Source organism: Zootoca vivipara, chromosome 5 (assembly GCF_965207765.1).
Source record: "Zootoca vivipara chromosome 5, rZooViv2.hap1.1, whole genome shotgun sequence".
NCBI classification, from domain to species: domain Eukaryota; kingdom Metazoa; phylum Chordata; class Lepidosauria; order Squamata; family Lacertidae; genus Zootoca; species Zootoca vivipara.
In genome coordinates this window covers 29,913,332-29,931,357 of record NC_142588.1, presented here as the reverse complement: position 1 = coordinate 29,931,357, position 18,026 = coordinate 29,913,332, and positions in this window count along the sequence as shown.

The following is an 18,026-nucleotide window of genomic DNA, read 5'->3' as shown; positions in this document are numbered from 1 at the left end:
ACTTGACGATAAGCAGTTATCAGTATCTCAGGCAGTTCTCTAGATGAGGTTTTAAAATGACTGCTTGCAAGCAGTTGACAAAACATCAAGGGGAAAGTATATTATTTATAAGAAAGCATGATATATTTTTGCATTAGAAGGAAAATGGGAGGAGAATTATCCCCCCGCTGGCGGGCAGCGAGAGCGACGCTGCGCCCCTTAGAACCCCGGGAAGAGCGTCCCGGGGGCGAATTTCGTTCGGCAGAGCCCCAATTTGGACTCCCCAACTCTCTGGTAAGCTCTAATAAGAGCTCCGGAGCGAGGAGGGTAGAAGTCGCGGGGGCCATTTTGAACGACAACGTTACCCTAGCGGAGAGAAGCTTCAAGCCGAAGGCGGAGAGCGCTGGATTCTTTTGAAAAAAACGATTTGGAAATAAGACTGTAAGTAACCTCAAAAGTTGGATTACAAATTAATTTGGATTTGGGAGAGAGGGGGAAAAATGGAAGCCACCCCCCCCCCACCGGCAACTTATGAAACAGTAAATAGAAACCCGAAGCCGTAAACAGAAGATTTTGACTTAAAAGGTTCCCTCAAAGGCATTAAAGAGGATCTCCCCTAGATGCAGGGTAAAAGGGGAGAAAGACTATGGACGTAAATACCCTGCAGAAAGAGGAAAAAACTCAGAAAGATCTTTTTTTTCCCCGGGAGCCGGCAGCCCAGACAATCCAGGGAGCTGATCAGGATTTATGAGGAATTTTAGTTTTATTTTTACTTTTGGAACTCTTTGGTTTATAAGCTTTTGAAATATAAATTTGGAATTTATGTCTATGCATTAAGACTTGGAGAACGCAGCCAGCTAGCTAAAATGGAGTTGAGAAATAAACTGTGACCATTTTCCACCCCATGTGATAAGTTTTGACCTTGACAGGATTGAACTATGTCAACAAAAAAGTATTCGCCTGAGTTTCAGTGGACTGTTTTGACCATCATGTGGGAAGTAAGAATAGAACTATGTCAAGATGAGACACAACAGCAAGAGTTAAAGCAACAATTCCAGATGGTGATGGCGGAATATGAATTTTTAGAGGAGGAAGCGACTGAAATTGAGGAGGACGAGTGTGAGAATGACAGTGACAGTGATTTGGAGGATTTGGACAATGACGGGGACTATGATTTGGAACGAAAAGATGAAGACGATGGCTGTGATAACATAATACAAAATGAAGCGCACCACGAAAGAAAAGACGATTTTACTCTACAAAAAGTCAGGTGGAGTGCCCCTCCTTTGAGGGGGGTACGATTGGACTCACTGGAACTTCAGAATGCCCACAGGGAAGAGGAAAAAAATAACCAGAGAAGAGAAGAAACTCAGGGGTGCTGTGTGGAGACATGGATGGCAAAATATTGTAAAAAGGGGGTGGGGTGAAGGGAGAGTGGGGTCGTGATTAATAGGATGGATTATTAGGTTTAAAACTGGACTGCTGACTACGGAACTTGCTGGATTGGAGGGTGGGAGCCGGAAATTGGGGATGAAAGGTTAGATTAGGAATAGTTATAGTTTAAAAGTGAATTGATTTTGGAAAAAGGTGAAAATATGGAGGCTTATAGAGGGTGAAAAAATTAGGCACGGGAAGAAAAATTGGAGTTTGATTTTATAATGATTTAGATATTTGGTGAAAATGATAATAGTCAAGTTTTAAAATAGTATAAGGTATAAAGGTAATTATTTTATAGATTTAAGAAACTGTTGAAGAGGATAAAAAAAGGGATGAAAATCGGGGAAGGGGGGAGGTTGGGGAAGCCCACAAAATATGGTTTATTAATTATGAGTGGAAAAAAGATTATCTTTGTTTTCTTCTTGTCGTTTTCCTTTTTTGTCTTTTTTTTCTTTTTTTTCTTATTTTTTTGGTATGAGAATAGATGGTTGGATGGATGTCTTCCTGCGTACTGCCCTGATTCCCTGGAGCCCTCTGGTGGCAGGGGGGGGGCTTTGGGGGCAGGGGAGGGGGGGAGGACAGAAACCCAACCATAAAATGGACCACCTTTGACTGCTCACCTGCGTGGGATGCTTCTGTGGCAGGGGAGGACCCATGGAGGGGGGTGGGAAGAAGGTGGAAAAGGTGTTCATGTATGTACTGTTTTTTTTGTAATTTGTAAAATCAATAAAAATTATGTTAAAAAAAAAAGAGAATTATCCCCCCGCTGAGAAAAAGATCTTCAAAAACATATTAATGAAGACTATTGTAAAGTTAGTTTTATAAAGAGCAAAGGGAAATGTGGCAAATGAGACTGCTAGTGGGGAATCAGTCACCGAAATCAAATGCGGCGTAGTCAGGCAAGCTGCATAAATCAAGCATAAGATGAACTATTTATCAAACCCAGCAGATACATTTGTTCCTCCCCCCCCCAAAAAAAATTGTATTTACTTCGTGTGGGGAAAGGAGAACCTGAACCATGAACAAGATGTCAAAGACTGACAAATACCTCTGAACGGCACATTATTCAATCCTCCGTAGTTATGCAACACAAACTTAAAAAAGAAGAAGAGCAAACACAGATTCATGATGCGCAGGATGAGATTGGGATTCAAGATAGATAGAGTATTATCTGTAGCTCAAAATCATAGCCATTGAAGGTACATTACCACATTGCCCCTCTTTGATCTCCTAGCATGATTTCTGCCTAAAGCCATAACTAGAGCTGTGTGAACTCTGCGGGCTTTGGTTCCAAGAAGGACACATCACATCATAAACTGAACACTACAATGTGGTTCAAAAGAGCTGGCAGCAATTTGCTGTCATCATTTCTTTTGCCTACAGGTGACTAACCCAGAGGAGCACAGTGTGTATCATACCATTATGTGGAGTGGCATCTAAGATAAGCTGATATGATAATATTGTATGCATCCACCTACTTGTTTTCTCCATGTCAGCCTGCATAACTTGTGACCCACTGAGCTGAATGCTCCATACGACACCAGCCACACATACACTGCCTTTGGCTTTATGTATAGGCCTGCTCTATTTTTTTTCCAGTGGAAAATGCCATTGTTCCCACAACTGGGTAAAGAGGCGTGTAACATGAACATGAAGCATACTGGAAGATCATGTGCTTAGTTGTTGACATCCATCTGTCTCAAGAGACAATGGAGTGTGCCTCCGGGGGTGAAGTCTGTGTTAACAGTGCTGAAGTAATCTCTCTGGGGTGCAAGCCTTGGCAGTATGCATGGATGTTCTGGGTTGCCCAGACAACAAGACCCCACTCTCAGCCTCACTGATGTGGTCCTAAGGAAATCAGAGCAATATGTCTGGCACCAGCTTGGCTGCAGGAGTTGCCAGAAGCAGGTGTACTAGGTGCCATTTAGCCATTTTGGGGACTCCACTCTTGCTCTGCGAGTGCAGCTTTCTCCCGATTGAAGTGCAGAGTGTTTGAGGACATTCGCAGGGAAACCAAAATGCTTGTTTACAAAGCTATTGTACTACCAACCTTACTATATGCTTGTGAAACATGGACCACTTATAAACGCCATCTCCAACTCCTCAAAAGATTCCATCAACGGTGTCTCCGGAAAATTTTACACATCACTTGGGAAGACAGGCGAACTATTGCCAGTATACTGGAAGAAGCAAAGATCACCAGTGTTGAAGTAATGATTCTTCAACATCAACTTAATTGGACTGGTCATATTGTGCAAATGCCTGAGTATTGTCTATCAAAGCAACTACTCTATCCAAACTTAACAATGGAAAGTGTAATGCTGGTGGTTAACAAAAGAGGTTTAAAGACTCTCTCAAGGCAAATCTAAAGAAAATGTAGTATAAACACCAACAATTGGGAAACACTGGCCTGTGAGCTCTCCAGTTGGAGAACAGCCTTTACCAAAGGTGTCATGGACTTGAAGACACTCGAACTCAGGACAAAAGGTAGAAATGTGCTAAGAGAAAGGCACATTTGGCAAACCCTCACCATGATCAACTCCTGCCCAGAAACCTATGTCCCCACTGTGGAAGGACGTGTGGATCCAGAATTGGCCTCCACAGTCACTTACAGACTCACTGTTAAGACCATATTCATGAAAGACAATCTTACTTGGCTATGAGTGATCACAGGAGGAGGAGGAGGAGGAGGAGGAGGAGGAGGAGGAGGACTCACCTTTTCTTCTCCTGAAGATATCCCACAATACCACAAGGATTTAGGATCAGAGTTTTCCTTCTCCTAGATGGGCTACCTTCCCAGGTTGATGAGCCCCATCTGCCCCTGAGTGCTCAGGACCTTCTGCCATTTCATTCATGTTTGTCTCTTTTATTACCAGTGGTTTTATTACCAAATTTGAATGTTGACATGGGAGGCTCAGCTTTGTTTAGTTCATATGGGTGAAACTGATCCAGACTTTGCTTTCAGGAAGAAGTAACCATGCTGAAACGAAGGTCTGAGTCTGACCAGTATCTGAATGGAAGATCACCTGGTTACATAGCTGCCAAGTTATCCCTTTTTTACAGGGATTTCCCCTTATGCTGAATAGGCTTCCTCGCGAGAAAAGCGAAAACTTGGCAGCTATGCCTGGTTATGTTGTCTTGATGAAAGAAAGGTGGGAGTCAATAATATGAGATTTAATCACAGGCTTTGTTGGTGAGTGGCTCCCAGATGAAGATTTGGCAGTTTAGTTGCTCTGGGTGGGTTTACACTTCCTCTGAAGAAAAAGGTATGTAATCTGGAACTACTCCTAGAGCCATCACTGTCATTGGACGCCTAATAAGTCTCCACAACAAGGAGCCACCGGGGGGCAGGGGACTGGGAAGACAGGCTTTTCTTATGGCTATGTGTGTGTGAATCAAGAACGTAAATAAGAATTCATTCTGTGACATTCTTATTATATAATTTTATGTATTACAGTTTTATACCACCCTTCTTCTGAAGATCTCAGGGTGATTCAAAGCATAAAAATACAGGATAAAAATACAAAATACCGATAACCACCACCCCCATAAACACATGTAAAATGATATGGAATGTTAATCAGCCCAAGATTGAAGAGGAACGTTTTTGCCTGGCACCTAAAGATGTATAATGAAGACACCAACCTAGTTGACTACTGTATCACCCATTTATGATAGTGTACAGCAGTGAAAATGAAACTGCACTTTTGAAATGGTGGTTAGCCTTTTAGTCAGCACAGTTTCAAGTTGTCAAAATATATGGAATTCACCATGGTGTTCCTGAAGTCACAGTGCCCATCAAAGCAAACTATAATTTAAAGATGGCTGCAAGGGAATCAGGTAAATGATTGATCTGAATGCTATAATTTTCAGTATTAAATACTAAGCCTCAAAAATACTATTAAGCCGTTCTATGAAGTCAACACTCAAAACCTACAAACAACAGTTTAAGAGATCTCTGTGGTCTTAATAACAAAACACTATATCTCAGCATTGATTTTTTTAGACAGAACTTGGTCAGCGGGGAGTCCTGTTTAAAATCAATTGCGCAAAGGTTTATTAAATTACCAAGGGTGATCAAACTTATTTTTTCACCAATTTGTTTTGCTGGGTTTTGTTATTAGGAAAGGGATTTAGTTGGTACATAATGTGATGACTTAAAAACAGATATACTCTCTCTCTCTCTCTCTCTCTCTCTCTCTCTCTCTCTCTCTCTCTCTCTCTCTCCTCCCTCCCTCCCTCCCTCCCTCCCTCTGTGTATCTGGTTTTTTTAAATAGTTTAGAACTGATATACCCCAGCTGTGAAGCTAAAATGTTTGTGTGCAATGTTTTTTTTTTCTCTTTCCTCTTCCCTCCTTATCTTTAGAATCCTCCTAATGGTGACTTGGGTAGGATGTGCATTGCCAGAAGCCATGCTTGTACCACTGTGAACACCGCAGCCGTCGTAAAATGCTCCCCATGCAACAGAAATTACGATGCTGTACAACGAACCGACAGACATTTTTAAAAGCAGCAGCATTTTACATTCAGAAAATGTAAGTGCCGTACTCAGTCAAGTTCAATGAAATAAAAATTGAGAGGCTTTTACTTCTAATTTACATTCATGCGCAAACGAAGACAACATTATGCTCCTTCACAGATGGTTTCAAAGAGATCATGCAGAAATATACAAGCCGTTTTATCAAACCAGTTGAAAGAAAACCAAACCAATCCTTAGTTCCCTGGGAGAGGGCATAAGAGAGGTAGTCCATGGTCAGGAGGAGAAGCTACACAGCCAGATACTTTTTTAAAATTGTGGCGGCAGAAAGTGACCCCACCCATGTTTCTCCTCCTCCATCAGCGTCCTGAGGACAGTACAGCTGAAAAGGGGCATGCCAGGGCCGATCAGAATTTATACAAAGTCCTTTCAATCCCCTGACCATGATCTGGGAATGGGTGACTCAGTCCATTTTGGTTTCTCTCACTTTCTCATTTTTCCAGTTTCAAACTAAGTTTCCCACATTTCCACATCTGCTTGTGATTATCCTTATTCTTTTAAATGTCCTCATCAATATTTCAGTGTAGATGTCTTCAAATGTAGACACATTTTGCATGCAATATACACACTTTTGCAAAGCCCTTTTCTGCAATATGGTACTTTCTTTTCTTTCTTTCTTTGTATTCCCACCAATTCATGCATCTGTATGTACACTTCGCCCTACTATAAGTATTTTTGTAAACACTTCCTGGCTGCAGAACATCGTTGTGAAAGGGAAGTGTAAATTTTGAAGGATGGCTTGTGCCTCAGCTTGCATGTTGTTTCAGAAAGCTTGAATGCAAATTGAATTGAATTTATCGCCCATACATACAAGCACCTAAACTTGGCAGAAAAAAAAATGCCTTCAACAGCTCTGGAGCTGGCAAAGTGAATTTCCCTTTACCTTTTACCACCCCAACACTACAGTCAATCGGAGGAAAATTAGGAAACGCCCATCTGTGGGAGAATGGTGGGATTAGGCTACACTTTCCACCCTGGCAGGGCTTAGAAATTGGCAGTTTCTCCTCTAGGGAATCTCGCTTCCCTTACAACCTCCGTAGGATTGTTTCATTATTCCGTTTGAGATGCTGAGTATGGAGGCAACAGAAAGGTTCTTTGCATCACTCTTGCAAAGTCAGAGGAAGGGAGAGGAATGAATGTGCTCAAGATGCAACATAAGGATCTTGATTGAGACTTTAAAGTTCTAGAGGTGACTTAAAAGAGATCGATAATTAATCAGTGAATAATGTTACAGCGTGAAGAGAATTTCACTTTGTCATTTGGGGAACTTCTGTTCTGCTTCTCCTGCAGTGACCTTTGGCACATCGCTGTTCTACTTCATCAAGCTTCCATCTGTATAATTAAAGTATGGACGTAAGGATAAAATCCAGCGTGTCAAGGAAGTAATAGGGGTATATGTCCCCAGATGGGAGTAAAACTAGAGAGTTAGGCTGAGGTTTTCAAATTACTTTCTCTGGAATTGCCTAATTGATACCAACTAGTCTTTCAAAATTGTCTTTGCGTGCTACCCATAGGGATGGGCAGATGTATTCATTAAGTCTTTTCTGTACAATTTCCACATTAATCTGCATTTTTGTTTAATTCACACAATTTATATTTAAATACATATGCAAATTTTCTCTCTAAGTACTCATTTCTAAATGCATCCAATCTTAAAATACCAATTTCATATGCATTTTACTTCTGCTCTCTTTCTTTAAGTCAAGAACTCCACCACAAAATTCACTGGTGTGTGGAATCTGGTGGAAAACTGTGTTCTGATCTGCACGTTGGTCCTTGAGATGTGGATCAGATCCATTTCAGGAAGGAATTTGCCCGATGAAATTCCTTACCCATCCCTGCCTGCAAGTGCACCATCTACATGGATTAGGCTATTTGCCATGGTTGTGATATATAACAAACCGATTGCGGTTTCATTATTATTTGATAATCCTGTGTTTCTATTCTAAACGAAGTGCCATCTAGGTTAGGGGTAGTCCTCCAGATGTTTGCACTACAACTCCCATCATTCCTAGCCATTGGCCATGCTGGTTGGAGATGATAGGATTTGGAATTCCAAACACCTGGAAGGGAGCATGTTGTCTACTCTGGATCTAAGTAGATTTGTAGTGCAAGTAGTGATGTGGGGGGAAGAGATGGCTATCACCAGCTGTTGAGCAGAGCTTTATGTTCTGTGAGTTGGAGGGTGCAGCGCCCTCTGTCCAACAGCTGCTCAGTGGAAAATTAAATCCTGCAGGCAATAGGATGCTCCTTTCGTTCTTCCTCCTGATCAAGAGCAGGGGGTCCAATGCTGCTTTGCAAGAGGGAAAGCTCTTGAGAAGTTCTGCTTCCACAGGACTGAATCCTCTCTGGGCTGCAGGATGCTGCTTCCCTTGCAGGATTGAACCTCCTTGTTTTCATTTGAGAGGTAGGGAAGTAGATGGTGTCCCTCCTTCCCCTGCCTCCTCTCATCCGTATGTTTAAAAACCCTTATTAAAGATTAGCCCAACTCCCAAATTTTGTCAGGAATGGGTCGTGTTGTCTTGGGTCGTGTGGCCCCGGTTCAAGAGCCCAGATCGGGATGGGGTGGGGGACTATACACAGCCTTAAGTGGAACTATAGTAATTTTGAATTTCAGAAAGTTGAGGTTTAGGAAAATTAATCGGATCCGTGTACATTTTCATACATAATCAAGCAATGAATGAAAGAAAAATATGTGAATATATGCAACTTCCTCTACAGAGTCAGAAACAGTGTATTCATTTATCCAGGCAGTAGCTCTCAAAGGTTCCAAGCAGAGGTATTTCTTATGTAGAGGAGCTCCCTTTAATGGGCAGTGCCAGCAATGGAAGCCAGGACTTGGCATGCAAAGCAGGTGCCATTGAACTGTGTGTTTCCCACAATTTTCATAAGCAAACAAGGAAGTTACAAGCATACAGAGTGGTAGGAAGCATCTACTTATCTCCTAGGCATAGCTTACTAGAACAGGTAAATAACTATGTCCTTATAATGTACAGTTTAATCTTGGATACTCGAGCACAAATCCATGTACATATTTTTAATTATTGCAAACATGATTTCAATCTCATGCCTGAGTGGTTGGTTTATGCAATGCAAAATAACAGTTACCCATAGTGAATAATTTAACTGAACATCATAAAAGATGCTTTCCTGAGAATATTCCTTGCAATTCATAAAACCATCACATCACCGCATACATTTTTTTCTATTAGAAGTGTTCACTTCCCAAGGTTAACATGCTCTTTAGCACTTCTGGATAGCACATTAATGCTAGTTTGTAGAAATTTGATCGATTGTTCCGGTGATGTGTTGCTGGCAAACTGTTAACCTTTTAATGATTGTGATCCTTTCTTAACACTCTTAAGCCTGCAATCCCATACCCTGTTACCTGGGATCAAGCCTGACTGAACTAAATGGGACTTTGGAAAAGGCATGTAAAGGATTGCACTGTAAGTTATTTTGTTTAAATCTCCTCCAGACATCATTTTTCTCACCAGTCTAAATCATTTCTGCTTACCATTGTGCAAAATAAGAAATAAAACCATTTATCTTTTTGATAATGAAAAGTGTGTGTGTGTGTGTGTGTGTGTGTGTGTGTGTGCGTGTGCGTGCGTGCACACATAATAAATTATCTCTGGTTTGCAAATTGAGAAATGTTGCAGTATAACTTATTGAGAAAGAAAAAACTTTGAGTCCCAAGAAATTACTCTGATGGAGATGGTGGTTTTATATATATCTAATTGAAACGGATGGATTTAATTCTCAGAAGGATAGTTCGGTGGGGGTGGGGGAGTGAGAAAAGTAATTGTTGTCTTTTCTGGTACCGGACTCAGTGTTTTTCATTGTTGCAATTTTTGTGCAGCATCCACATTCCCACTGAATCAGGGTTTACAATTTCCACAGAAAACACAAGTAAAACAAAATAAAAATGGTAAATTCAGATTCAACATGGAGAGGAATATCAAATGGCATTTTGATGAGGAATGCATCTCATAGCACTGCAGAACACTCCATAATCTTTTAAAATTGTGAATTCATGATTATTTGTGCTCCTAATACTATCACAGTCACAAGCAATCCTGCCTCCAATACTGTTCAGGCCAGCAAGTATTTTGGGGGGAGTCACACTGCTTTATCCCCAGCCACTGCATTTCCTGCTGAAATCCACAATTTTTAAAAACTACAAATGCTCTGGTTTATTTTGTCTGCAGTTTTGTTACTCTATAGCCCCTCCAGACATCATGCTGTAGTAGCATTGGGGAGGTATTGTAGAACAAATCAAAGCAGAATATATCCCCCACTAATGCACTATCACTGTGTCAAGAACAAGTTGCTGTATACACCTGTAATAATGCCAGTCTGGTCCTAAACTGCCATATGGAAGTGTCCTTAAAGAGTTGTAAATGGGTAGTGGCATCAATTGCCTACCAGGAGCTACTTCTTCTTGCAGTTTAGCTCCAACTTTTGCTGGCAAATAAGCTGTGGCCCTCTAGATGTTGGCAGACTCCAGGCCCATCACCCCTGATCATTGGCTGGGGCTGATGGGTGTTGACATCCAACAACATCTGGAGACCACAGCTTCCCCATTTCTATTCCAAAGATAAAAGCCCAGAGCATAATGCTTGGCAAAGGGTATTCTGAACCTGTGGGATCAGTTAATTCAAGGATTGTTCAGACACTTCAGTCATATTGCTAACCCTTTTGCATTCAAGTTAGTCTTCCAACATTCCTTGCCAAGGCAGAGAGAAATAATTTGGGGCTTTTTAAAAAACGTATTGGGAACCATTCCAACCTATTTCGATCCTCTGAGCTAGATTTTTATTTCAGTGGCAGGCATGTAACTAAGCACAAAATTTGGTTAGACAGGCACAGAACACTGCATTAATATCGCTGTCCTTCTTTCTCTCCCAAGAGCACTCCAGGAAGGGATCCATCCTGCCTTTTTGCATTTGGACTCTCTTTTCTAAGTCAGAGCCATTCGTAGAAGAAAGAAAAATCCAAAGCAACAAGGTTTGTGAGTAGTATTAACATCCCAACTGAAGACAACAAGAGCTGATGTCTACTTAGGTTTCATTACATATATTGTCCTATTTTGTAAAAGGAAGGCGATGCACTTATGTGACTAGAATGCCACATGTGTATAGTTGACATTGAAAAAGGTCTATCTGTACCCAAAGATGTCTACAAAATTCACCACACCAAAATATCTCTCTGGATTTTGTAGTTCTTGGTTATCAGACTTTGTTTTGAAAGTGGAACTGATGAAAAGCCAACCAGTGTGGTTTAGTGTGGGATATGCTGGACTATAACTGAAGTCCAACCCATGTGAAGTTCATTTGGACTAGTCACTATATCTCTGCCTGACTTATGTCACAGGGTTTCTGTAAGGATACAATGGACTGTGCACTGTCATGCGTTCCTTGAAGGAAGAGCAGAATAAACAATGCTCTTTTTCCCTCCAATCAAATCGTATACACCTTTTATTAAATAAAGTCATAGGGTTACATTCAGTGGTGTCATTCCCTGTTGGTAAAGCTTCCATCAATGGAACAGGAAGGGAATTGTTTTCAGTGTCTCTACCCACTGCAGCCACCTCCCCACCCCCATTTTTGGGGGGTGCTCAGCCCTCTGAAGCAGACTTCAGAGGAGGCTCGAGAGAAGAGTTGAAGTTGCTGGAAATGGTTTCCTCATTCCACAGATGGCAGTCTTATTGGCAGCTGAATGACGGCATTGAACACAATCCTTAATATAAATATAAATTAACAATGGGAATTCACCTCTTTTCTGAAGGTTGTACGTGTGTGTGTGTGCAGTCTGACAAGCTCTTTGTTTATGCAAGTTGCACTGTGGTCTAAACCACTGAGCCTCTCAGGTTGCTGATTGGAAGGTCGGAGGTTTGAATCCACATGAAAGGGTGAGCTCCCGTTGCCCTGTCCCAGCTCCTGCCAACCTAGCAGTTTGAAAGCACCAGTGCAAGTAGATAAATAGGTACCGCTGCAGCGGGAAGGTAAAAGGCATTTCCATGCACTCTGGTTTCTGTTTGTGGGCCAGAAGCAGTTTACTCATGCTGACCACATGACCCGGAAAGTTGTCTGTGGACAAACGCTGGTTCCCTTGGCCTGAAAGCAAGATGAATGCCGCAACCCCAAAGTCGCCACTCAGGGGTTCCATTACCAAAGTGTTTGTGCATTAATAGATGTAAACAAGCAATGCTAATGTGATCGCCTGCATGACTGCACCATCCATGAGTCACAATGATCTGCATTTGAGAAGGAAAGAAACTAAAACCTTGTAATAAAATAGAGTTTTATAAAAGCATTTTGATACATTTTTGCAGCGGACAACTGCATCAGATCATTTGGGAAGTATGAAAACTGGTGGAAGAACAAAGATCCTCACACTGGACTGGAAGGTGAAGTTTAGGTCAGTTTGTATCTGAATCCATGAATATCGAATTCATCAAGCATTGGTACTCTCACCGAACTGCAGATATGTCTAACAAGTTACACATAACAACTGTAAATGACAGATAAAGGGTAACATACAATAAAAGACACATCTAGTCAGTTCAATAGAACTCTGATGAGTATTGAAATGGGGACTGGTGTACAATGAGGAAACAGTGGGAATGGTCTTCCTAACTATGACTGCAATCATAACTCCACTTACCTAAGAGGAAGCCACATTGAGTTAAGTAGAACTTATTTCTGAAGAGAGATTCAGTCAGCATTTTAATGAGAAATTACCTAGTTCTCACTTCTCAAACAAACGTCAAATGAAACATGAGGATTCTCTGAATTTTGCACTACATTTTCCCAACCAAGTATTAGGGGAATGCACACGAGTGAAAAGAACATGTAAAAATGTCTTACACTGGCTAAAATTTCTTGCAAATGTGTGTATATTAATCAAAACTGTATACAGAAATGTCTTTATTAAGAGAATCTCATGCTAAAATGTTAACAAATTAAAAGTAAATATGCAAACTGAACGACTGAATTTCGGGTTGCAAAAATGAGGAAATAGAGGGAACTGAAATTGACAGAATCATCCATCCCTACTTCTGAGTAGACATGGTTAAGACCACACTGTTAGTCAATATTTTAAAGTTATATTGGCTTGAGCATCACAGGCTTCAGAATCTACTTCAAGCATACCATGAGATTGCCCCAAATTCAATAAGCAAGGGAATGAGCACTATCTTTTTCATCAAGAACAGATTATTCCTTCTTTTCGTTACTGGGAAGGAAAATAAAAACATATAAGGTTGCTTTCTCAGTCATTTTAATACACAGCACTACCTGAGGCAAAAAAGGGAGGGGGAATCCATGATGTGTCAGTGGGATATTTGGAAAGAAGGAAAGGGAGCTTTGCTCAGATAATCATCCAAATGCAATTGTAAGTGGCAATCCGATTCCTTTGTCCCCTTTAATCGCTTTTAGACCTTTGTTGTCTCGCACATCTGAATGTCACTGCACATTGCGATGGAGACTTTGATGACCTGAACAATCCTACTGCAAGGGCTCAAAGTATGGACCTTGACTTCACAGAGCCCCAAAAAATAAAATGAATTTTCTGAAGAAACATATTAAAGGTCTGTGGGTGGTTTTTTGTTTGCTTGCGTTTTGCCAAATAATGATTCTGGTTTGTGAGGGCTGGTTTATTGATTCTCTCAGTTTGCATAGGCCTTCTTTTACTATCTGCCACTGAGTGGTATCTCAGCTAACCTTTAAGTGACTCAGTCAGACTCCAGGTACAAGAAAAGCAAAGTGAATTCCTGCCACAGCAGCAATCGTAGGTAATGAACACAGTGGGGAGACAGGAGAGGAAAAGGAAAAGTAGAAAATTCAGCATCCACAATCCAGCTGTCACACTTCTAAGACACTTTTGCAACTGAAATTAATTAACGGAAGTAACAAATAGAAGCTGTTTGGTGACAGTACAGGAGGAAGAGAAGACCTGATGCAAAATAAATATTAATGCTAATGCCCCTTTTATATACAGTATAAATAGTTTGATACATTTCAGCAGCTAGCTTTATAGCCTTTCTTCACCTCTTGAGTGCAACAACATGAAGGATAAAATCAATTAAAAGGTACACTGACAAAAACACACTGTTGCACTAAATTTATTAGCCATACTCTTTTCCATGAGGTATCCTTCATACCGGGGCTGAGCAAAGATTTGCTTTGCAGGCTGTATTGTTTTCTCTTCTCTTTGCCACTGTTTTTCTTTTCTTTTTAATGGTCTCTCTTCTGAATGGTGAGGATTTGCAAATATTGGGCCTGCGATGCAAGTATACCCAATTTCCAATGCAAAAATCATTTTGACGCAAACTCTCTTGCCCCTGAAAATGAACTTCTGCTTACTTTTTGAACTGAGTTTATTGCAAGCTCATGTGCTTATTATGTGCCTGTGTGATTTACCTTCCCCCAACATGGTGCTAAAAAGGCAGCTGACCGACAACATTTGGAGGACCACAATTTCCCCATCCTTGATGTAGGGTTATATTGTTAACTGATACACCAGTAACAGTAAGTAAAGTTTTGACCAAGAAGGTTTTGCATTAACAGGATAGGCTCCTGAAGCAAGAGTTTCAGACTGGGTGATTTTCTTTCAAGTCAAATCTTGTTCAAACCACATCAAATATTATTTGGCTTTGCAAGTTCTTCTAGATGTTGATTTATATACATATATACATATATAAGCAAAAGGCATTTCAAGTAAATAAAGTACTTGCATGACAGATACTAGCCGTGGGGGTTGCATCAAAATTGGCAATTACCCACCAGTAGAAATGGAGCAGTAGGGGGTAATGGCAGGAAAAAAGAACAGGAAAGCCCAATGATCAAAGGAAGTTTATTTACATATCAGCAAGCGTGATTCAGCCTTTCCAGCTGTAGCTGCTGAAAGAGCCCCAAATAAACGTCATGTTTCTGTTTCTGCGCTTTTGGTATCTGACTGTGAAATTGTAGGCTGCTGCCTATGGCATTGCTACATAGTGTATTCATTATTGGTATAATACATCAAACATCATATGTCAGCTAATTCTTCAGCTTTACTATTGTTGTCATTCTGTCTCACTGATCCTACTTCTTCCTCCTCAAATCATCTTGCACATCATTCAGAACCTCAAAACTCACCAACTTGAAGACTGGCTAAATTAAACAGGGTGTGAACTCTAGGCAGGGCTGGCCCTAGGGTGAGGTAGAGGGGGGCATCTGCCTCAGACGACAGATGCTGAGAGATGGGGAGGGGACAGAGTTGCGAGTGCCATGCGGCTGGCCTGCCCTGTACCCTCTGCACTAGCTGGCTGCCCTCCAGTGCAGTGGAAGATACTTTCCTTTCACCAATATTGGAGTAAGATTCGACCACCAACCCAACTTCTGTATAGCGCCGTCTTGACCTTCGCCTCAGGCAGCGAAATGCATTGAGCTTGCCCTGCTACTAGGCAACAGCAGCAAAGTGGAGTAAGTCATCTAGAGCAGTGTTTCCCAACCTTGTGCCTCCAGATGTTTTGAGACTACAGTTCCCATCATCCCTAGCTAGCAAGACCAGTGGTCAGGAATGATGGGAATTGTAGTCCGAAAACAGCTGGAGGCACAAGGTTGGGAAACACTGATCTAGAGGAGCTGGTTTGATGGGAGATAAGCCATTGAACTAACGATTCTATCCACTGAACTGGCAAACTTTTAGCCAGACATTTTATTGGGGGGGGGCGGTCCTAGTGTACAGTGCCAGGGTGAGGAGCCATCACCAAAAGCACTAAAGATAAATATGTTTGAAATCTTCAGTTTCTTGAATTATATTTTATTTACATGGCATGGGAACATAGTGAGTCTTCTTATGCAAAGTTAGACCTTTGGTTCATCTAGCCCAGTATTGTCTATGACAGGTGTGGAGAATCTTTGGCCCTCCAGATGTTGCTATTACCAGCTCTGTAGGCAAGCATGGCCAATGGCCTGGAATGATGGGAACCGTTGTTCAGCAGCACCTGGAGGCCCAAATATTCCTCACACCTGGTTTACAACAAGCATTGGCAACAGTTTTTTTGGGGGGCGGTTCTCAGGGGCTGCGTTCCCTTGTAGGTAATCTGTTAGAAGCCACAATCTGGTAGTAGGTGAGGCCTGTGGATAGGGCCAGAGACAACAGCAGTAGTTCCCCCTTTCTTTCTCTCATTACTGTCTGTCACACTCATTCCCCAGTGTGGTGTAGTGGTTAAGAGTGGCAGTCTTGTAATCTGGGGAACCGGGTTTGCGTCTCCGCTCCTCCACATGCAGCTGCTGGGTGACCTTGGCCTAGTCACACTTCTCTGAAGTCTCTCAGCCCCACCCACCTCACAGGGTGTCTGTTGTGGGGGAGGAGGGGGAAGGAGATTGTTAGCCGCTTTGAGACTCCTTCGGGTAGTGATAAAGCGGGATATCAAATCCAAACTACTACTCCTCCTCCTCCTCGTACTCCTCCTCTTCTCCTCTTTCTGTCAACCCCATTTTTTTCCTCCTTGCCCCACTCATGTAATTCAGCCAAGAGCTGAGCAAAATTAAGCTCAAGAGCCTAATCTGGCAATGTCTATCCAGATTTCAGATGGTACCTTTCTCAACCCTTCCTGAAGATCCCAAGATTGAGCATGGGACTTTTTGCTTTAAATGCATATAACTATTGAGTTAGGTAGTGTCTACCTAAATGCCCTCTTTGGCCCTGGTTTCTGCAGTGAGCACATTAACTAATATTTCATTTCAACAGAGAGGTCTATTCAATGCAGCATTACTAGACTAAATAAAACCACAACATCATTAGTGGTGGTGATAACAATGTTTCACTCGGTTGCACAGCACATAACCAAGGGACCCGTAAGCAATTGGAGTAATGCCAATAATGTAGCCATGGAAATGTGTCATTCTGAATTACTCTTCAAAAGTGGCATCGGATAAGAGTTCAGGTTTCCAGTTAATGGGAGAAAAGAGGATGGACAACAAAACTGAAGTTGAGCATGGTACTAGAGCGGGTAATTGAGCTACAACTTATTCCATCATATTTAAATGGCTCTTAGCTGGGTGCAGTGGGGGGGGGGAGAGAATGTTCCATTGCACAAGGAGAAATCCTGGCATTGATGCAATGTCCATAGTGCTACTTTGGATACAACCCATTACGCATAATGGAACTTTCTTCTGAGTTAACATGTATTGGCCTGCACTGCATGGCTACAACCCCATAGGGTAATCTCAATTGAGCTCAAGGTGACTTACATCTGAGTAAACAGAATGTTACGCTGCACACTTCTGCCTTCACTGCCTTGGAGGAAGGGTGAGTTATAAATAATGCCTGCCATTTATCTTGCTCTGTGTTGGTCCATTTCTGCTAGTATCAGTGGTATTCCCAGTGACTGCTATACTAGGGCACTTGCCACTGCGGGACTTTATAACTCTATACAAGCATCTCCCTTTCCTACTGCTAATATTAGCACGTTTCCAGGGTGTGTGCAAAATTCAATGCACTTTTATTTCGGCCTCATTTATTTCACTGCTTCAGCAAGCCCATTTCATTCATCAGCAGAGCTGATGTCTTTCAGCCAAAGCCGCTTTCCTCGGGGTGCAGCCTTGCCAATAGCCCTGAACTGCTATTTAAATAGAACAATTTCTAAATAAACCCAAGGCTCAAATGAAAAGAAGAGTCTCAATTGCTGAACACGGGAGTATTATTGAAATAGCAATGATTAAGCCAATCCCAGGATGATGATGTCACATGAGGGGAGCTGATGAGAGATCAGGGCTCCGATCTCATTTGCTCTCCTTAAACAGTAATTCAACGTTGCTGGGAGCGCTCTAAGTGATTTTCTGGCTGGTTGCTTAAGAAACTACAGGCCAGGTTTGCTTGTACTTTATATTGAACTCGGAAGGACCTAACACAGATTCAAAGTTTAAAGGAACTAACAACAGGATGCCAGAACTATGCGTGAGGAAAAACTGCTCATGTCGACTGTGAGAAATAAATGCATTCAGTGATTAAAGATCCTCGCGAATCTGGAGTTACCTGTGTTACAGGACCTCGTCTGCCACTTTGGGCTCCTTGCAGG